We start from the raw sequence: 19,553 nt of genomic DNA, 5'->3' as shown, positions 1-19,553 counted from the left end.
TATGCTTCTCCTATTGTCAGTATATATATATATATATATATATATATATATATATATATATATATATATATATATATATATATATTTTTATTTTTTTTTTTTTATACTTTGTCGCTGTCTCCCGCGTTTGCGAGGTAGCGCAAGGAAACAGACGAAAGAAATGGCCCAACCCCCATACACACGTACATACACACGTCCACACACGCAAATATACATACCTACACAGCTTTCCATGGTTTACCCCAGACGCTTCACATGCCTTGATTCAATCCACTGACAGCACGTCAACCCCTGTATACCACATCGCTCCAATTCACTCTATTCCTTGCCCTCCTTTCACCCTCCTGCATGTTCAGGCCCCGATCACACAAAATCTTTTTCACTCCATCTTTCCACCTCCAATTTGGTCTCCCTCTTCTCCTCGTTCCCTCCACCTCCGACACATATATCCTCTTGGTCAATCTTTCCTCACTCATTCTCTCCATGTGCCCAAACCATTTCAAAACACCCTCTTCTGCTCTCTCAACCACGCTCTTTTTATTTCCACACATCTCTCTTACCCTTACGTTACTTACTCGATCAAACCACCTCACACCACACATTGTCCTCAAACATCTCATTTCCAGCACATCCATCCTCCTGCGCACAACTCTATCCATAGCCCACGCCTCGCAACCATACAACATTGCTGGAACTACTATTCCTTCAAACATACCCATTTTTGCTTTCCGGGATAATGTTCTCGACTTCCACACATTTTTCAAGGCTCCCAAAATTTTCGCCCCCTCCCCCACCCTATGATCCACTTCCGCTTCCATGGTTCCATCCGCTGACAGATCCACTCCCAGATATCTAAAACACTTCACTTCCTCCAGTTTTTCTCCATTCAAACTCACCTCCCAATTGACTTGACCCTCAACCCTACTGTACCTAATAACCTTGCTCTTATTCACATTTACTCTTAACTTTCTTCTTCCACACACTTTACCAAACTCAGTCACCAGCTTCTGCAGTTTCTCACATGAATCAGCCACCAGCGCTGTATCATCAGCGAACAACAACTGACTCACTTCCCAAGCTCTCTCATCCCCAACAGACTTCATACTTGCCCCTCTTTCCAGGACTCTTGCATTTACCTCCCTAACAACCCCATCCATAAACAAATTAAACAACCATGGAGACATCACACACCCCTGCCGCAAACCTACATTCACTGAGAACCAATCACTTTCCTCTCTTCCTACACGTACACATGCCTTACATCCTCGATAAAAACTTTTCACTGCTTCTAACAACTTGCCTCCCACACCATATATTCTTAATACCTTCCACAGAGCATCTCTATCAACTCTATCATATGCCTTCTCCAGATCCATAAATGCTACATACAAATCCATTTGCTTTTCTAAGTATTTCTCACATACATTCTTCAAAGCAAACACCTGATCCACACATCCTCTACCACTTCTGAAACCGCACTGCTCTTCCCCAATCTGATGCTCTGTACATGCCTTCACCCTCTCAATCAATACCCTCCCATATAATTTACCAGGAATACTCAACAAACTTATACCTCTGTAATATATATATATATATATATATATATATATATATATATATATATATATATATATATATATATATATATATAGCGTGGGCTACAGATAGAGTTGTGCGGAGGAGGGTGGATGTGCTGGAAATGAGATGTTTGTGGACAGTATGTGGTGTGAGGTGGTTTAATCGAGTAAGTGATGAAAGGGTAAGAGAGATGTGTGGTAAGAAAGAGTGTGGTTGAGGAGAAGAGGGTGTTTTGAAATGGTTTGGTCACATGGAGAGAGTGAGTGAGGAAAGATTGACAAAGAGGATATATGTGTCAGAGGTAGAGGGAACGAGGAGAAGTGGGAGACCAAATTGGAGGTGGAAAGATGGATTGAAAAAGATTTTGAGTGACCGGAGCCTGAACATGCAGGAGGGTGAAAGGTGTGCAAGGAATAGAGTGAATTGGAACGATGTGGTATACCGGGGTCGACGTGCTGTCAATAGATTGAACCAGGGCATGTAAAGCGTCTGGGAGGTGTGGTTTCGGTGCATTACACATGACAGCTAGAGACTGAGTGTGAACGGATGTGGCCTTTGTTGTCTTTTCCTAGCGCTACCTCGCGCACATGTGGGGGGAGGGGCTGTCAATTTATGTGTGGCGGGGTGGTGACGGGAATGAATAAGGGCAGACAGTATGAATTATGTACATGTGTATATATGTATATGTCTGAGTTTGTATATATATGTATGTCTGAGTTTGTAATTTCTGAGTTGGTATATATATGTATACGTTGAGATGTATATGTATGTATATGTGCGTGTGTGGACGTGTATGTATATACATGTGTATGTGGGTGGGTTGGGCCGTTCCTTCGTCTGTTTCCTTGAGCTACCTCGCTAACGCGGGAGACAGCGACAAAGCATAAAGAATAAATAAGTATATATATATATATATATATATATATATATATATATATATATATATATATATATATATATATATATTTGTCGCTGTCTCCCGCGTTTGCGAGGTAGCGCAAGGAAACAGACGAAAGAAATGGCCCAACCCACCCCCATACACATGTATATACATACGTCCACACACGCAAATATACATACCTACACAGCTTTCCATGGTTTACCCCAGACGCTTCACATGCCTTGATTCAATCCACTGACAGCACGTCAACCCCGGTATACCACATCGCTCCAATTCACTCTATTCCTTGCCCTCCTTTCACCCTCCTGCATGCTCAGGCCTCGATCACACAAAATCTTTTTCACTCCATCTTTCCACCTCCAATTTGGTCTCCCTCTTCTCCTCGTTCCCTCCACCTCCGACACATATATCCTCTTGGTCAATCTTTCCTCACTCATTCTCTCCATGTGCCCAAACCATTTCAAAACACCCCCTTCTGCTCTCTCAACCACGCTCTTTTTATTTCCACACATCTCTCTTACCCTTACGTTACTTACTCGATCAAACCACCTCACACCACACATTGTCCTCAAACATCTCATTTCCAGCACATCCATCCTCCTGCGCACAACTCTATCCATAGCCCACGCCTCGCAACCATACAACATTGTTGGAACCACTATTCCTTCAAACATACCCATTTTTGCTTTCCGAGATAATGTTCTCGACTTCCACACATTCTTCAAGGCTCCCAGAATTTTCGCCCCCTCCCCCACCCTATGATCCACTTCCGCTTCCATGGTTCCATCCGCTGCCAGATCCACTCCCAGATATCTAAAACACTTCACTATATATACATATATATATATATATATATATATATATATATATATATATATATATATATATATATACTTATCGAGGATGTAAGGCATGTGTACGTGTAGGAAGAGAGGAAAGTGGTTGGTTCTCAGTGAATGTAGGTTTGCGGCAGGGGTGTGTGATGTCTCCATGGTTGTTTAATTTGTTTATGGATGGGGGTGTTAGGGAGGTGAATGCAAGAGTTTTAGAAAGAGGGGCAAGTATGAAGTCTGTTGGGGATGAGAGAGCTTGGGAAGTGAGTCAGTTGTTGTTCGCTGATGATACAGCGCTGGTGGCTGATTCATGTGAGAAACTGCAGAAGCTGGTGACTGAGTTTGGTAAAGTGTGTGAAAGAAGAAAGTTAATAGTAAATGTGAATAAGAGCAAGGTTATTAGGTACAGTAGGGTTGAGGGTCAAGTCAATTGGGAGGTAAGTTTGAATGGAGAAAAACTGGAGGAAGTAAAGTGTTTTAGATATCTGGGAGTGGATCTGGCAGCGGATGGAACCATGGAAGCGGAAGTGAATCATAGGGTGGGGGAGGGGGCGAAAATCCTGGGAGCCTTGGAGAATGTGTGGAAGTCGAGAACATTATCTCGGAAAGCAAAAATGGGTATGTTTGAAGGAATAGTGGTTCCAACAATGTTGTATGGTTGCGAGGCGTGGGCTATGGATAGAGTTGTGCGCAGGAGGGTGGATGTGCTGGAAATGAGATGTTTGAGGACGATATGTGGTGTGAGGTGGTTTGATCTAGTAAGTAATGTAAGGGTAAGAGAGATGTGTGGAAATAAAAAGAGTGTAGTTGAGAGAGCAGAAGAGGGTGTTTTGAAATGGTTTGGGCACATGGAGAGAATGAGTGAGGAAAGATTGACCGAGAGGATATATGTGTCGGAGGTGGAGGGAACGAGAGAAGTGGGAGACCAAATTGGAGGTGGAAAGATGGAGTGAAAGAGATTTTGAGTGATCGGGGCCTGAACATGCAGGAGGGTGAAAGGTGTGCAATGAATAGAGTGAATTAGATCGATGTGGTATACCAGGGTCGACGTGCTGTCAATGGATTGAATCAGGGGATATGAAGCGTCTGGGGTAAACCATGGAAAGCTGTGTAGGTATGTATATTTGCGTGTGTGGACGTATGTATATACATGTGTATGGGGGTTGGGCCATTTCTTTCGTCTGTTTCCTTGCGCTACCTCGCAAACGCGGGAGACAGCAAAAAAAAAAAAAAAAAAAAAAAAAATATATATATATATATATATATATATATATATATATATATATATATATATATATATATATATATATGATAAAAGAAAGGAAGTTTACATATTAACATTTACTGGTATGTCACGAGCTGGTTTATTTTTTCTTACTGCGCATGAGCCTTCTACGTCAACTTCCTGACCGGATTCATAGGAGTCAAGTTTCCGCTCTTGACGGGAGCAGAAGATCCCTCTCTCCTCCGTTGAGAGGGGGGGGGGGGGATTTTACCCTCTTGTATAGAGGGAAAAATTTACCTCTATCCTAAACCGGTCAGATATTCGGATTAGTGAGAGGCAAGAGGAATTTTATGGCGAATGAAAATAACTTGAACAGAGGTGAAGCCAAGGGAGAAAGTAGGAGGTTGGCTCCTGATTCCAATCTGGTTTAGAAACGAGTGTGAATTAATCCTCTTCTGTTTATTCCGAATAGCTTATATCTTGTAAGAAGCCTTGTTTCACGTACTTCTTATCTGATGATTAATTGATTTAGATGAGTGAAACGTTTGCTTAAAATATGTTTCTGAGCCCTCTTTATGATTACCTTGCTGGAAATTTTGGACATAGAGAATATGACTATTCTCAGGACTAAAGATATATGGTGGGTATATGAAATGAAGTTAACCTCGTTGCTCGGAAATCATCTGTCCTACATCCTTGTTATGGTCGAAGAGGTAGTAAGAGATCCACATTGTTAGAAGTTTGGACTGTCAGTGGTTCGAATTTGTAGAGGTTCTGTATTGTTAGGGGTATGAGTTGTCAAAGCTCTGGACTGGCAAATATGGGATATTAGAGGTCTGACTTGTCAAAAATGGGTTGTCAGGGGTCTGCATTTATCAGTAAAAAGCTGTCATGGATAGTCATGGACCTGGATTGTTGGGGTATGTTCTGTATTGTCAGACATGAGTTGTCGGTGGTCTGAATTGTTAGAGATTTGCAATGTCAGGGGTATGGGTCGTGTTGTGTATGGGTTGTCAGGGGAACTGGTTACTAAAGGTCTGGGGGTGTCCTATAGTGACGCCTCTCTTAGCGAAGCAGCCAGGACTAACATGGGACTCTCGCCATGGCAGCAACTTGATTTGGGTGTCTTGCGAGGCTATACGTGCCACAACACACCAAGGCCCAGCTGACTTGCAGTCATACCTCACAGTGCAGGTGTCATGAATAACCTGGTTGTTCTGTGCAACTTTAGGGTTTCTAAGATACCAGTCTCACTCGCAACCATGATTCACACACCCAGTGACACATCGGCCATTGGGCCCCTGAATGCAAGCGTGATTCACACCCGTGTATAGATACGCCCCGTAGTCACACACGGCCTCCCCGTACGTCGTGCAATGCAGTCTTGAGACCAATCAAGTTACTCGAACGGATACGGGCACCGTCTCCTCCAGACGTAGCATCATATGTCTGCGGTTTGTAACTCTTTGGTTACCTAATTGGCTGCTCACTAAAATAACAGCACCAAGAAAACTTAGCAACGCCATTTCCCTCTCACAGTACAACCAGAGAGCTCATTCCATTTACCTCAGAGCCGCGAGACTAGGCAACGACTCGCCTATCCTGCAGCAACATCATGGAACCCCCGACTCGCCGCTCATCCTACTCCCTCAACACCAACACTAGCTTATCACTGGCTGTAGCTTCCTGTCCACGTCAAAGAAGCATTGTTGTATTACCTGTCTCTGTGTTAACATGTCTCTCAGTCCCTCATCGTTGCTAGAGGTTGGACAATGATGAACCCCTAATGGGTCTTGGTTGTTAAAATTTGAGTTGGCCGAAGTCTTTCTCAGGAGGAGGATGTACCAGGGAACTGTGCCGACGCACCAGCAGGCTAGTTGGGTGCTGTGCCCATGCTTCTACAAGTAGGTTGGACACATTGACAATGTACCAGCATGTTAGGTGGATGCTGTTCCAATGTACCGATAGGTTGGATGGATACAGTGCCGATGTGCCAGTAGGCTAGGTAGATGCTGTGCTGATGTGCCAACAGGCTATGTAGATACAGCGTTAGTGTACCAGCAGGCTGGGTGGATAAAGCGTTGATGTCCCAGCAAGCTGGATAGATGCTGTGCCGATGTACCAACAGGCCATGTGGATACAGTGTTGATGTCTCAGCAGGCTGGGTGGATACAGTGTGATGTACCAGCAGGCTGGGTGGATACAGTACTGATGTACCAATAGGCTAGGTGGATACAGTGTCGATGTATCAGCAAGCGGGTGGATGCAATGCTGGCGTATGATATACAAATGTAGCAGTGAAAAAATACAGATTAACTAGTTAACTGATGTGAGCGGTCAGGATGATGCCAAGGCAATTTTTTTTTTTTTTTTGATGTTTCAGTCATGGACTGAAGTCCAAATCAAAGCCTGGCCCTAACTGAAATATAGAGGGTTTAATTTCAATGAAAGGGAAGACGAAGAGATAGGGAAAGTGAGATAATGAAAAAATCTTATAAATTGTTCTCGGTCTTTGCTATTAAGAAAGACATGAGATGGTAGAGAGTTCCAAAGCTTTGAGGTGTAGGGAAAGAATTAGTTATCAGAACGGCCCACCCTCGAGTTACCAACGGCCACACAGTAATCATGTGTCTCGGCAGCTTGCTGAGTATTGGATTATCTAGCTAGTGTTGGGGGCACACAAGCAGCCAGCACTCGGAAGCAAAAACCAAAGTAATACCTAAAGAAGAGAGAGAGTGAACCAACATTGCGGCGTAGGGCGAGTGGATCAAGGTTTGAAGTTAACCTGAAAGACTTATAAGTCGACCCGCTTTCGACTCTGTTAGGTAAGGGTGCAGATCTAAAACCACCCCAGATGTGAGAGCAGTACTCCATACAAGGATGGATCAGTCTTTTGAATAAACGGAACAACTGTTTAGAAGAGAAGAAATTACACCTAAACCAGGACTCCCAGGTTATTAGAGGCAGCCTTTGCCATTTCCGTAATGTGGGGTTTCCGAGAAAGAGTGAATATTACAGTAATACCAAGAATGTTCAAATGAAGGTGTTTGACGGTGTTACCGAACCTCGCCTGCTTGATGATACACTGAGAGTGAAAAGTTACAATTGTCTGGTCTGTATCACTGGGAGTACGGCCTCGTTCCGCATTTTCCTGCAACTGTAAGTAGCGTAGCTGTGGACTGCAGGTGCCACTGACGAAAGGAACTTAGTAACGCCAAGACTCTTTCTTAGAAAGTGGTCATGAGGTAATTGTAAAGAAGAATAAAGATGCGTGGAATATTGGTTAAAATTAAGCACAATATGACAAATTAGATTTCTTTTTGTGTGAGAAAAACAATAAATTGCGTAACATTTTGAAATACCTTAAGCGCTTGTTGAGTCCGATGATGGTTTCAGTAGGTAAACGTATTGTTGTTGAAGCTTATCGTGTGTCGAATCGAATGGATTTGCTGGGTCAACACCGCTGGTCTATGTTTACATACCGAGGACGATGCCGTTGTTATTATAACTCTTTCGAGGAAGATGTATTGATATTCAACTCTGGAAAAAGAAAGAGAGATGCCATTGGGCATGGCTTTATGCTACTAAATTTACCTGGTGAGACATGACATTTTCTGGCCGGTCGCCTACAAATTAGGTGTGCGTGCTTAGGTACGCGAGGCTAGGCTTTGCAGTATGGCTGAGCGAGAAAATATATTGAAATCTGAGAAATGAAATGATCGAGGCATCATTTCCGGCAGAAAAGAGAGAGACTGAGAAGTCAACTGACTAAAACTATGGTGGTTTAGCCTTAAGAAGAATACGATTTTGTACGCAAGTAGGAGGACGGTGGAAGAAATGCAGCTCACCCTTATTTACAGGAGGCATTGGTCGTGGGATGGGAAACTGGCCAGGAGAGTATAGGGACGGTAGGGATGGTATTCTTGAGAAAGAGGTGTGAGGACAGGAAGATAAATAGTCAAGCACATTGGAACGTTTTCTCACTACGGTCCTTACGTACCAGAAACGTTTCAAACCAAGATAGTTGATTATGGACGTTTTTATCTCCCCCCCCCCCCCCCCCTTCATGTGGGAACTTTCCTTCACTCCAGCCGGGAAAGGCGGTCAGCACGTATAATATGTGAGTGTTCATGGTGTAGGGAACTCGTGCACTTAATGAACTCGCCGTCAGCACCAGAAACTTTTTTTTTTTCCCCTTTTAAAGTTTTACCGTTACTGATCCACATCAAACTCACTAAATGATGTAGACACTGTGGTGGTTGGTTTGTTGTGGTGTTAAGGCATTACTGAAATTTGTGGCATAGGAAAGAGAGGGAGAGAGGTAAAAAGAGTGATGGAGAGGGGGAAAGGGAGGGAGGGCAGTGAAAATTGTGGTGGAGAGTAAAGTGAAGGAGAGAGATGCAGAGTGTGGTGAAGAGGGCAGGGAGGAAGAGAGGTAAAGAGAGTGGCGGAGAGGCAAGGGAGACAATATGGCACCTTGTTTTCTTCTAACTCAGCTTCGGATGTTTCAGATTCTGATCCTCCGCCCCCCATCTCCTCCCACTGGACACATGTCATCGTGCAAGGTTTTGCAGATGCTCTCTTAGATCCAGGGGAACAAGGTATATGGCTCAAGGTTTTGGACCCGTGGCACGCGTTTGGTTGCTGCTTCCCACAGCTTCTTTTTCGAGACCGGCCGCTTGAGGATTGGCTGCTATCATGCCTCCTCCCTCCCTCAAACAGCTAAGCTGTGGAATTCTCTTCCTTCTATTTGTCCTTCTTCATATGATCTTTCCTGATTAACTTCTACTTTCTTTCCAACATTTTTCTGTCACCGGAGTTGGCCATGTCGGTCACTATAAAAAAAAAAGTGAAATGTGGTGCAGACGGATGGGAGGGAGAGCGGTGTAGTGGGGTGGAGAGGAGGGATGGGAGGGAGAAAAAAGAGTGAGGAAGAGAAGGATGGAAGGGAGAGATGGGATGGCAGGAGAGTGAGGTAGGGAGAGAGGTGTAGAGTGTGGTGGAGAGGAAAGAAAGGGAGGTGTAAAGTGTGGCAAACAGAGAAGGGAGGGTGACAGAGTGTGGTGGAGACGGAAGGGAAAGAAGGTAGGTGCAGAGAGCATTGGAGAAAGTGGGGGTGAGAGGTGCAGAGAGTGTTGGAGAGAGGTAGGTAAGAGGCGTAGAGTGTTGGAGGGTAAATCTTGAAGATACTGATGACTATCATATCAAGACGCCATCAAGAAAACAACGTTCACTATAATCACAACAAATACTTGTTTCTCGAAGGTTAGAAACACCACCTCTGCAACTGCTGACGCGTCAGGATACAGCGTTATCGCTAGAAGACATGGAATAAACCGTACAGTCACGGAAATGGACATAGGCGAAGACTTCGTAAAATTGTGGGCGAACGGCCTACAACACAAACTCTTACTCTTTGGCTAGATAGAAACCATGTGATGACTATTGAGCAACTTGGTCAGCGCGAATACCGTAGGCGTCTTAATCAGCGCTGGAACGTCCCTAAACCTTCCTCTACTCATTGGCGTTCCCCGCGGCAGATGGATGCACATGACAGCTCACTCTAAGAACACAGTCATTCAGTACAACCAGAGGCGAACGGACGAAAGAGATACGATAGGGACTGGGAAATTATGATAAAAGATAATAATAACAAAACACTCCAGTGGCGCTAGGAAGAATGAAATCCATCGTCACAGTCAAAGAGGAAAGGAAGGTAATGCGACAGTAGAGCTGCACAACCCTAGGCCATACACGAACATTACAGACGAACAGCCCAAGGAAAAGCGGCTCATGGTCAGTCTGTACAAATTCTGGCATCTTCTGGAAGGCCAAAAATTACGCCTGGTGAAGGCCACGATCCTCTCTATCCTAATTTACTCCATAAAACCAACACACTGCAACTCTTGCTCGCCGAAGCTACAACGCATACATAATAGGACCCTACGACTCGTCACAAACGAGAAGTGGCCTGAAGAACAACAGGAACGGATAAAGATTAAACCGACTGACACTTGCTGTAGAGAAGCAGCACAAAAACTCTGGCAGAAATTGAAAGACATCGGAGACATGAACTACAGAGATATCCAAGCCCTCGACACTGAGACAAACGTGGAGAACATTTGGTCCCCGTGGAGCCCGAACGCTATGAGATCCTTCTTCCACCCATCGATGTAAACAATAAGGAATATATACCTTTACTTAGCTGAAATAATTTTCCCAAAAGCAATAAGTAACAGCATCAACATACATCCCTCAGTTTGCTGGGGGTATATGGATAAGATACCAAAAATCACACCCAGCAAGCCACCAAGCACAGGGAAAACATGAACTGTACACCCCTATACTCCAAAACATTTCACCATTTCTATGCTGTACTTTCTCGTTCAACCACTTCTTTCTTCCACTTAGCCATCCTAATAAAATGAAGGTTGCAGGCTGGACCCGGTTGGAGGATTTAGGAAAGAAATGGGGAGAGGGTGTGTGGATGACAGAGACAGAAAGAGCAACGTGTGCTGATTGTTTTGAGAACAGGATGAGAAGGGTGAGGTGACATGGAATAGTGATTAATGGAGATGGGTTAGAGGGACAAGTGGGAGAGAGGAACAAATAAAACAACGTGGGATAGATACGGCTGAGTCAGTGTGGGTGATAGAAAGATGGTGAGGAGGGGGAAAGTAGCGTGGCAATATACCTGGTATGGAACACTTCGGATGAGGACAGAGTATGGGTCAGACGAAGAGGTCATTTGAAATGAATGGAGAAGTGCGTCAGGGATGTGTAATGTCATCATGGTCATTTAAGGTTTTTAAGGATGAGCCATTGCTTGAGATGAGAGCGAGGTAGGATGACTGGAGTGTGAGACATAGCTATGGAAAAGCTGCTACAGTTGGTATATGTAGCTGACGCCTTGTTGTTAACTAAAGCAGAGAAGAAATCGGATAGAATGGTGGGCCGGTACATTGCTGGGTGAAGGAGGAGGATTATGAGAGTGGATACGAATAAGAGTAAGACGCCAGTTTTTGAACAGCAAGCGAGTTGAAGGACTGAAAGTTGTAGATATATTCAAATGTATGGAAGTGACCTTTAGTAAGAATGGTTTGGGAAGACTGCAGTTGAAAGCAGAAACATATATAGGCAAAAACTGGGGTTGCACAGACAGTTTTGATGAGGAGAAACGTTTTAAGTGCAGAGTGTGCAAGACGCGTGCACGAAGGAGTGAATACTCGCCCCAGCGTTAATGTATGGTTGTGGAACCCGAATGTTTATCGGTCAAGATCGGTAAAGAAAAAAAAGAGTAATAGAAATAGTAAAGTTGGAGTTACGAGGAGAGAGAGAGAGAGAGAGAGAGAGAGAGAGAGAGAGAGAGAGAGAGAGAGAGAGAGAGAGAGAGAGAGAGAGAGAGAGAGAGAGAGAGAGAGTGTTAAGACGTGAGAGGGCGATGGTGTGAAGATATCAGTATAAAGATGCATAGATAAAGGTCTTCAAGGATGGTCCGGTCGTGTAGAGCGAATGGCTGGAGAAGGAGTATACCAGGGAGAAGGTGACGGACAGATCTAGGTGATGAGAGGACGGATCAGGGGCTGGGGATATTTTCAGATGAAGATGCGAGAGGAACGACTGGGGATGGGATGCAATGGAATCTGCGTGCGGAAGTGGTGGGAATAGAGACGTGTGTGTGAACAGAGGACGTGTGTGTGTGTGTGTGTGTGTGTGATTACTATTTGCGTGTTACAGGGAGAAGTTTATACTCGTGTTGCCACGTCTCTTAACCTTGTATATATGTACCATGTCTTTACTCCTACACACACATACACACGCACATCCTAGTTTGTACCAGGTGCCTGTTTTATCGACTAGCTCCTAAGGGAGAATGAACAATCGAACCAGCTGCCGTAAGCAGGATTCGAACCTGTACGGGTTTGATACCAGGCGGCCCGTGCATGCATGACGGTCAGTAACCCTGACCACTACACCATGAAGGTCCGTAAATAGGTGTGTGTGTGTGTGTGTGTGTGTTGCTTCCCTAAGGTCAGTATGAAAAGGCTGGCAGGAATGTGTGTGACAAGAAAGTTAAAGGAAGGTGAGGTGGCGGCTGTGTCTGGTGGAAAGAAGTGGTAGAGACAGAGAAAAAAAAAAAAGAAGACGAGGAGACATAAATGGAGTTTCTGCGGAAATTTTTCTTTCCAAGGGTAGGTGGGGACAGAGCGAAACATGAGTGATGGATAACTGAAGATGATGATAACGGAAGGAAAAGAAAAGGGAGGAAGAGGGGAGGGGAGGTGGGTGAAGACATTAGCAGGAAGTTGAGCGAAAAGTTTCTGGAAAATAAGAACTTGGACTGGAAGGAAGAACTGAGAGACAGAAGGGGAGAAGTGGTGGAAGTGAAGAATGCGAGATGCTGGAGGAGGCCTTTTGACTCAGCCAGATGAGGTGTTAACTGAGCGGAGGGACCGCTTAAAGTACTGATGGCATATAAGGGTGGGAGTGAGGCTCCGATGAAGTAAATGGGATGGAGACGAGAAAACAGGATGCTTCCAGTACGGCAAACATTATAAATGGAAAAAAAAATATATATATATATAAGCGGCTAAAATCAGAGTGAAAATGGGAAAAACTAATTGTGTGGATGGAACAACGGCAGAAATGTTGAAATGTGGAGGTAATGTGATCGAACGACTTGATGCACGAAGTCTGTGTGTTCATGGGAAAGTGGAAGAGGCACCAGATGACCGAACACGAGTTGTGATACCGTCCTGGTAACAAGGGAAAGGGGGGGGGGGGGGGGTCAGGATGGGTGTAGATACATAACGGTAATTCCGCCTACAATATTAAAGCTGCTTCCAGAAATCAGAGCGCTCAGAGCATTTTTTTTTTTTTTTTTGTCTTTGGTTTTCTCTGAGTGTCTCTGCATGGAACAGGACTCGGTTCTAATCTGTTGTTTTAAAGGACAAAGATATACATAATGACTGACTAATAGAAATAGGCTGGGGCACTCGTATTGTGAAATTCTTGGACCTACTGCGAAAGCATTTGCCAAGGATGTTTTCATTAATCAATGGGAAATTGGAGGAGGCGCCATGCATTTCACGTCACCCAGTATGAATAAGTGTTCATACGTGGCTGGGGATAGGGGAGAAAGAATACTTCCCACGTATTCCCTGCGTGTCGTAGAAGGCGACTAAAACGGAAGGGAGCGGGGGGGCTGGAAATCCTCCCCTCTCGTTTTTTTTTCTTTTTTTTTAATTTTCCAAAAGAAGGAACAGAGAAGAGGGCCAGGTGAGGATATTTCCTCAAAGGCCCAGTCCTCTGTTCTTAACGCTACCTCGCTGTCGCGGGAAATGGCGGATAGTATAAAAAAAAAAAGAAAAAAAAAACGTGGCTAAACATTTCTCATGGATGTTATATTCATTACGCAAATTTCATTGGTTACCTTGAACGTTGAACGTGTGATGAAAATTCAGTTAGTAAGAAACATGACATAATATAAGATGTAAGGGAAAATGAAGCCAATGGTACGCTTTTTTTTTACAGGTTGTGGCGTGAGTAAGGTGGGATTGAGGACCTGTGGTGGTGGTCGTCACTACGGAATCGGTCACGTATGAGTGATTCATACAGATATCGAGCTTGGTATTAGCAGATAAGATTACAAGGGACACTTCGTATCGCTTCACATTGTAGATGAGCTTTGAAATAGCTCACAGAATATACCAAATGCAATCACAGTCAACCAACTTACAATCTAAATCACAGATGGGATAATAACACAATGTCCGTTACTCGGCCAGCTGATATTTTGCTATTCATTTTCATTTCACCAGTTTGTTAGGTCTACCTTACGCGATGCTAATATCTAATCTCATATCAAACCCCGCATATCATTATAATCATCAAATGAGCTCGTGTAAATCATGTTCCTTAACACACCGTGGCAAATATTTTCATAGTGTAAGTCAATGCTGGCGGATGCTTTCTAGAGCGTGTGCCTAATTTGTGGATGATTTTCGATAAAATCTTTCTCTCGCCCTTGGGAACATCACCTCGCACTGCTTTCGGTTTGTGTAAAAAATATCATTCACTCGCAGCATCATTTGGCAGTAGTGATAATCATAGTCATGTAAAATTTCTAAGCCTTCTTGTATATATATATATATATATATATATATATATATATATATATATATATATATATATATATATATACATATATATATATATATATATATATATATATATATATATATATATATATTTTTTTTTTTTTTTTTCTTCTTTTTTTTTTTTTTTTCTTTGTCGCTGTCTCCCGCGTTTGCGAGGTAGCGCAAGGAAACAGACGAAAGAAATGGCCCAACCCACCCCCATACACATGTATATACATACGACCACACACGCAAATATACATACCTACACAGCTTTCCATGGTTTACCCCAGACGCTTCACATGTCCTGATTCAATCCACTGACAGCACGTCAACCCCGGTATACCACATCGATCCAATTCACTCTATTCCTTGCCCGCCTTTCACCCTCCTGCATGTTCAGGCCCCGATCACACAAAATCTTTTTCACTCCATCTTTCCACCTCTAATTTGGTCTCCCACTTCTCCTCGTTCCCTCCACCTCCGACACATATATCCTCTTGGTCAATTTTTCCTCACTCATTCTCTCCATATGCCCAAACCATTTCAAAACACCCTCTTCTGCTCTCTCAACCACGCTCTTTTTATTTCCACACATCTCTCTTACCCTTACGTTACTTACTCGATCAAACCACCTCACACCACACATTGTCCTCATATATCTCATTTCCAGCACATCCATCCTCCTGCGCACAACTCTAGCCATAGCCCACGCCTCGCAACCATACAACATTGTTGGAACCACTATTCCTTCAAACATACCCATTTTTGCTTTCCGAGATAATGTTCTCGACTTCCACACATTCGTCAAGGCTCCCAGAATTTTCGCCCCCTCCCCCACCCTATGATCGACTTCCGCTTCCATGGTTCCATCCGCTGCCAGATCCACTCCCAAATATCTAAAACACTTTACTTCCTCCAGTTTTTCTCCATGCAAACTTACCTCCCAATTTGACTTGACCCTCAACCCTACTGTACCTAATAACCTTGCTTTTATTCACATTTACTCTTAACTTTCTTCTTTCACACACTTTACCAAACTCAGTTACCAGCTTCTGCAGCTTCTCACATGAATCAGCCACCAGCGCTGTATCATCAGCGAACAACAACTGACTCACTTCCCAAGCTCTCTCATCCCCAACTGACTTCATACTTGCCCCTCTTTCCAAAACTCTTGCATTCACCTCCCTAACAACCCCATCCATAAACAAATTAAACAACCATGGAGACATCACACACCCCTGCCGCAAACCTACATTCACTGAGAACCAATCACTTTCCTCTCTTCCTACACGTACACATGCCTTACATCCTCGATAAAAACTTTTCACTGCTTCTAACAACTTGCCTCCCACACCATATATTCTTAATACCTTCCACAGAGCATCTCTATCAACTCTATCATATGCCTTCTCCAGATCCATAAATGCTACATACAAATCCATTTGCTTTTCTAAGTATTTCTCACATACATTCTTCAAAGCAAACACCTGATCCACACATCCTCTACCACTTCTGAAACCACACTGCTCTTCCCCAATCTGATGCTCTGTACATGCTTTCACCCTCTCAATCAATACCCTCCCATATAATTTACCAGGAATACTCAACAAACTTATACCTCTGTAATTTGAACACTCACTCTTATCCCCTTTGCCTTTGTACAATGGCACTATGCACGCATTCCGCCAATCCTCAGGCACCTCACCATGAGTCATACATACATTAAATAACCTTACCAACCAGTCAATAATACAGTCACCCCCTTTTTTAATAAATTCCACTGCAATACCATCCAAACCTGCTGCCTTGCCGGCTTTCATCTTCCGCAAAGCTTTTACTACCTCTTCTCTGTTTATCAAATCATTTTCCCTAACCCTCTCACTTTGCACACCACCTCGACCAAAACACCCTATATCTGCCACTCTATCATCAAACACATTCAACAAACCTTCAAAATACTCGCTCCATCTCCTTCTCACATCACCACTACTTGTTATCACCTCCCCATTTGCGCCCTTCACTGAAGTTCCCATTTGCTCCCTTGTCTTACGCACTTTATTTACCTCCTTCCAGAACATCTTTTTATTCTCCCTAAAATTTAATGATACTCTCTCACCCCAACTCTCATTTGCCCTCTTTTTCCTGTCTCTTTCTTTTATACATCTCCCACTCAATTTCATTTTTTCCCTGCAAAAATCGTCCAAATGCCTCTCTCTTCTCTTTCACTAATAATCTTACTTCTTCATCCCACCACTCACTACCCTTTCTAATCAACCCACCTCCCACTCTTCTCATGCCACAAGCATCTTTTGCGCAATCCATCACTGATTCCCTAAATACATCCCATTCCTCCCCCACTCCCCTTACTTCCATTGTTCTCACCTTTTTCCATTCTGTACTCAGTCTCTCCTGGTACTTCCTCACACAAGTCTCCTTCCCAAGCTCACTTACTCTAACCACCCTCTTCACCCCAACATTCACTCCTCCTTTCTGAAAACCCATACAAATCTTCACCTTAGCCTCCACGAGATAATGATCAGACATCCCTCCAGTTGCACCTCTCAGCACATTAACATCCAAAAGTCTCTCTTTCGCGCGCTTGTCAATTAACACGTAATCCAATAACGCTCTCTGGCCATCTCTCCTACTTACATACGTATACTTCTGTATATCTCGCTTTTTAAACCAGGTATTCCCAATCACCAGTCCTTTTTCAGCACATAAATCTACAAGCTCTTCACCATTTCCATTTACAACACTGAACACCCCATGTATACCAATTATTCCCTCAACTGCCACATTACTCACCTTTGCATTCAAATCACCCATCACTATAACCCAGTCTCGTGCATCAAAACCACTAACACACTCATTCAGCTGCTCCCAAAACACTTGCCTCTCATGATCTTTCTTCTCATGCCCAGGTGCATATGCACCAATAATCACCCATCTCTCTCCATCAACTTTCAGTTTTACCCTTATTAATCGAGAATTTACTTTCTTACATTCTATCACATACTCCCACAACAACTGTTTCAGGAGTACTGCTACTCCTTCCCTTGCTCTTGTCCTCTCACTAACCCCTGACTTTACTCCCAAGACATTCCCAATATGTATATATGTATGTATATATATATATATATATATATATATATATATATATATATATATATATATATATATATATATATATATATATAAAGGGGAAGTAAATGTTTATAGTTGTGTTACTGGAGTGATAGTTTTCATACATGGTGCTTTGACAAGAAAATAGTGAAACTGGAAAAAATGTAGCTTAGACATTAAAGCTTATTGATACAGTGGTTGAATTGATGAGAACTACTATTGACGTTTGTGTAAATAAATTATACATTTCCCTTTTCCATAGCCAGAGGTTGAACCAGTATGTGACATTCATTTTTTCATTTCATTTCAAGCTAGAATCTTCAGTTTTCTAAATTATTTCTTACATTTTTCATATGTATATATATATGTATATGTGTGTGTGTGTAAATATGTGCGTATGTATGTGTATGTATATATATATATATATATATATATATATATATATATATATATATATATATATATATATATATATATATATATATATATATATATTATCCCTGGGGATAGGGTTGAAAGAATACTTCCCACGCATTCCTCGCGTGTCGTAGAAGGCGACTAGAGGGGACGGGAGCGGAGGGCCAGAAATCCTCCCCTCCTTGTACTTAACTTTCTAAAATAGGAAACAGAAGAAGGAGTCACGCGGGGAGTGCTCATCCTCCTCGAAGGCTCAGACTAGGGTGTCTAAATGTGTGTGGATGTAACCAAGATGTGAAAAAAGGAGAGATAGGTAGTATGTTTGAGGAAAGGAACCTGGATGTTTTGGCTCTGAGTGAAACGAAGCTCAAGGGTAAAGGGGAAGAGTGTTTTGGGAATGTCTTGGGAGTAAAGTCAGGGGTTAGTGAGAGGACAAGAGCAAGGGAAGGAGTAGCAGTACTCCTGAAACAGGAGTTGTGGGAGTATGTGATAGAATATAGGAAAGTAAATTCTCGATTAATATGGGTAAAACTGAAAGTTGATGAAGAGAGATGGGTGATTATTGGTGCATATGCACCTGGGCATGAGAAGAAAGATCATGAGAGGCAAGTGTTTTGGGAGCAGCTGAATGAGTGTGTTAGTGGTTTTGATGCACGAGACCGGGTTATAGTGATGGATGATTTGAATGCAAAGGTGAGTAATGTGGCAGTTGAGGGAATAATTGGTATACATGGGGTGTTCAGTGTTGTAAATGGAAATGGTGAAGAGCTTGTAGATTTATGTGCTGAAAAAGGACTGGTGATTGGGAATACCTGGTTTAAAAAGCGAGATATACATAAGTATACGTATGTAAGTAGGAGAGATTGCCAGAGAGCGTTATTGGATTACGTGTTAATTGACAGGCGCGCGAAAGAGAGACTTTTGGATGTTAATGTGCTGAGAGGTGCAACTGGAGGGATGTCTGATCATTATCTTGTGGAGGCTAAGGTGAAGATTTGTATGGGTTTTCAGAAAAGAAGAGTGAATGTTGGGGTGAAGAGGGTGGTGAGAGTAAGTGAGCTTCGGAAGGAGACTTGTGTGAGGAAGTACCAGGAGAGACTGAGTACAGAATGGAAAAAGGTGAGAACAATGGAAGTAAGGGGAGTGGGGGAGGAATGGAATGTATTTAGGGAATCAGTGATGGATTGCGCAAAAGATGCTTGTGGCATAAGAGTGGGAGGTGGGTTGATTAGAAACGGTAGTGAGTGGTGAGATGAAGAAGTAAGATTATTAGTGAAAGAGAAGAGAGAGGCATTTGGACGATTTTTGCAGGGAAAAAATGAAATTGAGTG

At 43.1% G+C, this 19,553-nt stretch overlaps 1 protein-coding gene across 1 annotated transcript in view; it reads right to left on the bottom strand.

Annotated features, from left to right (window-relative positions):
* LOC139755943 (androgen-induced gene 1 protein-like) overlaps positions 1 to 19,553 on the bottom strand; it is a 151,590-nt gene that overhangs the window by 119,428 nt on the left and 12,609 nt on the right. The window contains exon 2 of the mRNA XM_071674723.1: positions 7,900 to 8,077. The gene's annotated coding sequence lies outside the window, so the exon portion shown is untranslated. The remainder of the gene's footprint in view (positions 1 to 7,899; positions 8,078 to 19,553) is intronic.

Source organism: Panulirus ornatus, chromosome 20, assembly GCF_036320965.1.
Source record: "Panulirus ornatus isolate Po-2019 chromosome 20, ASM3632096v1, whole genome shotgun sequence".
Taxonomy (NCBI): Eukaryota; Metazoa; Arthropoda; class Malacostraca; order Decapoda; family Palinuridae; genus Panulirus; species Panulirus ornatus.
Note: the sequence above shows the minus strand (reverse complement) of the source record. Positions and strands in the feature narration are given on the sequence as shown.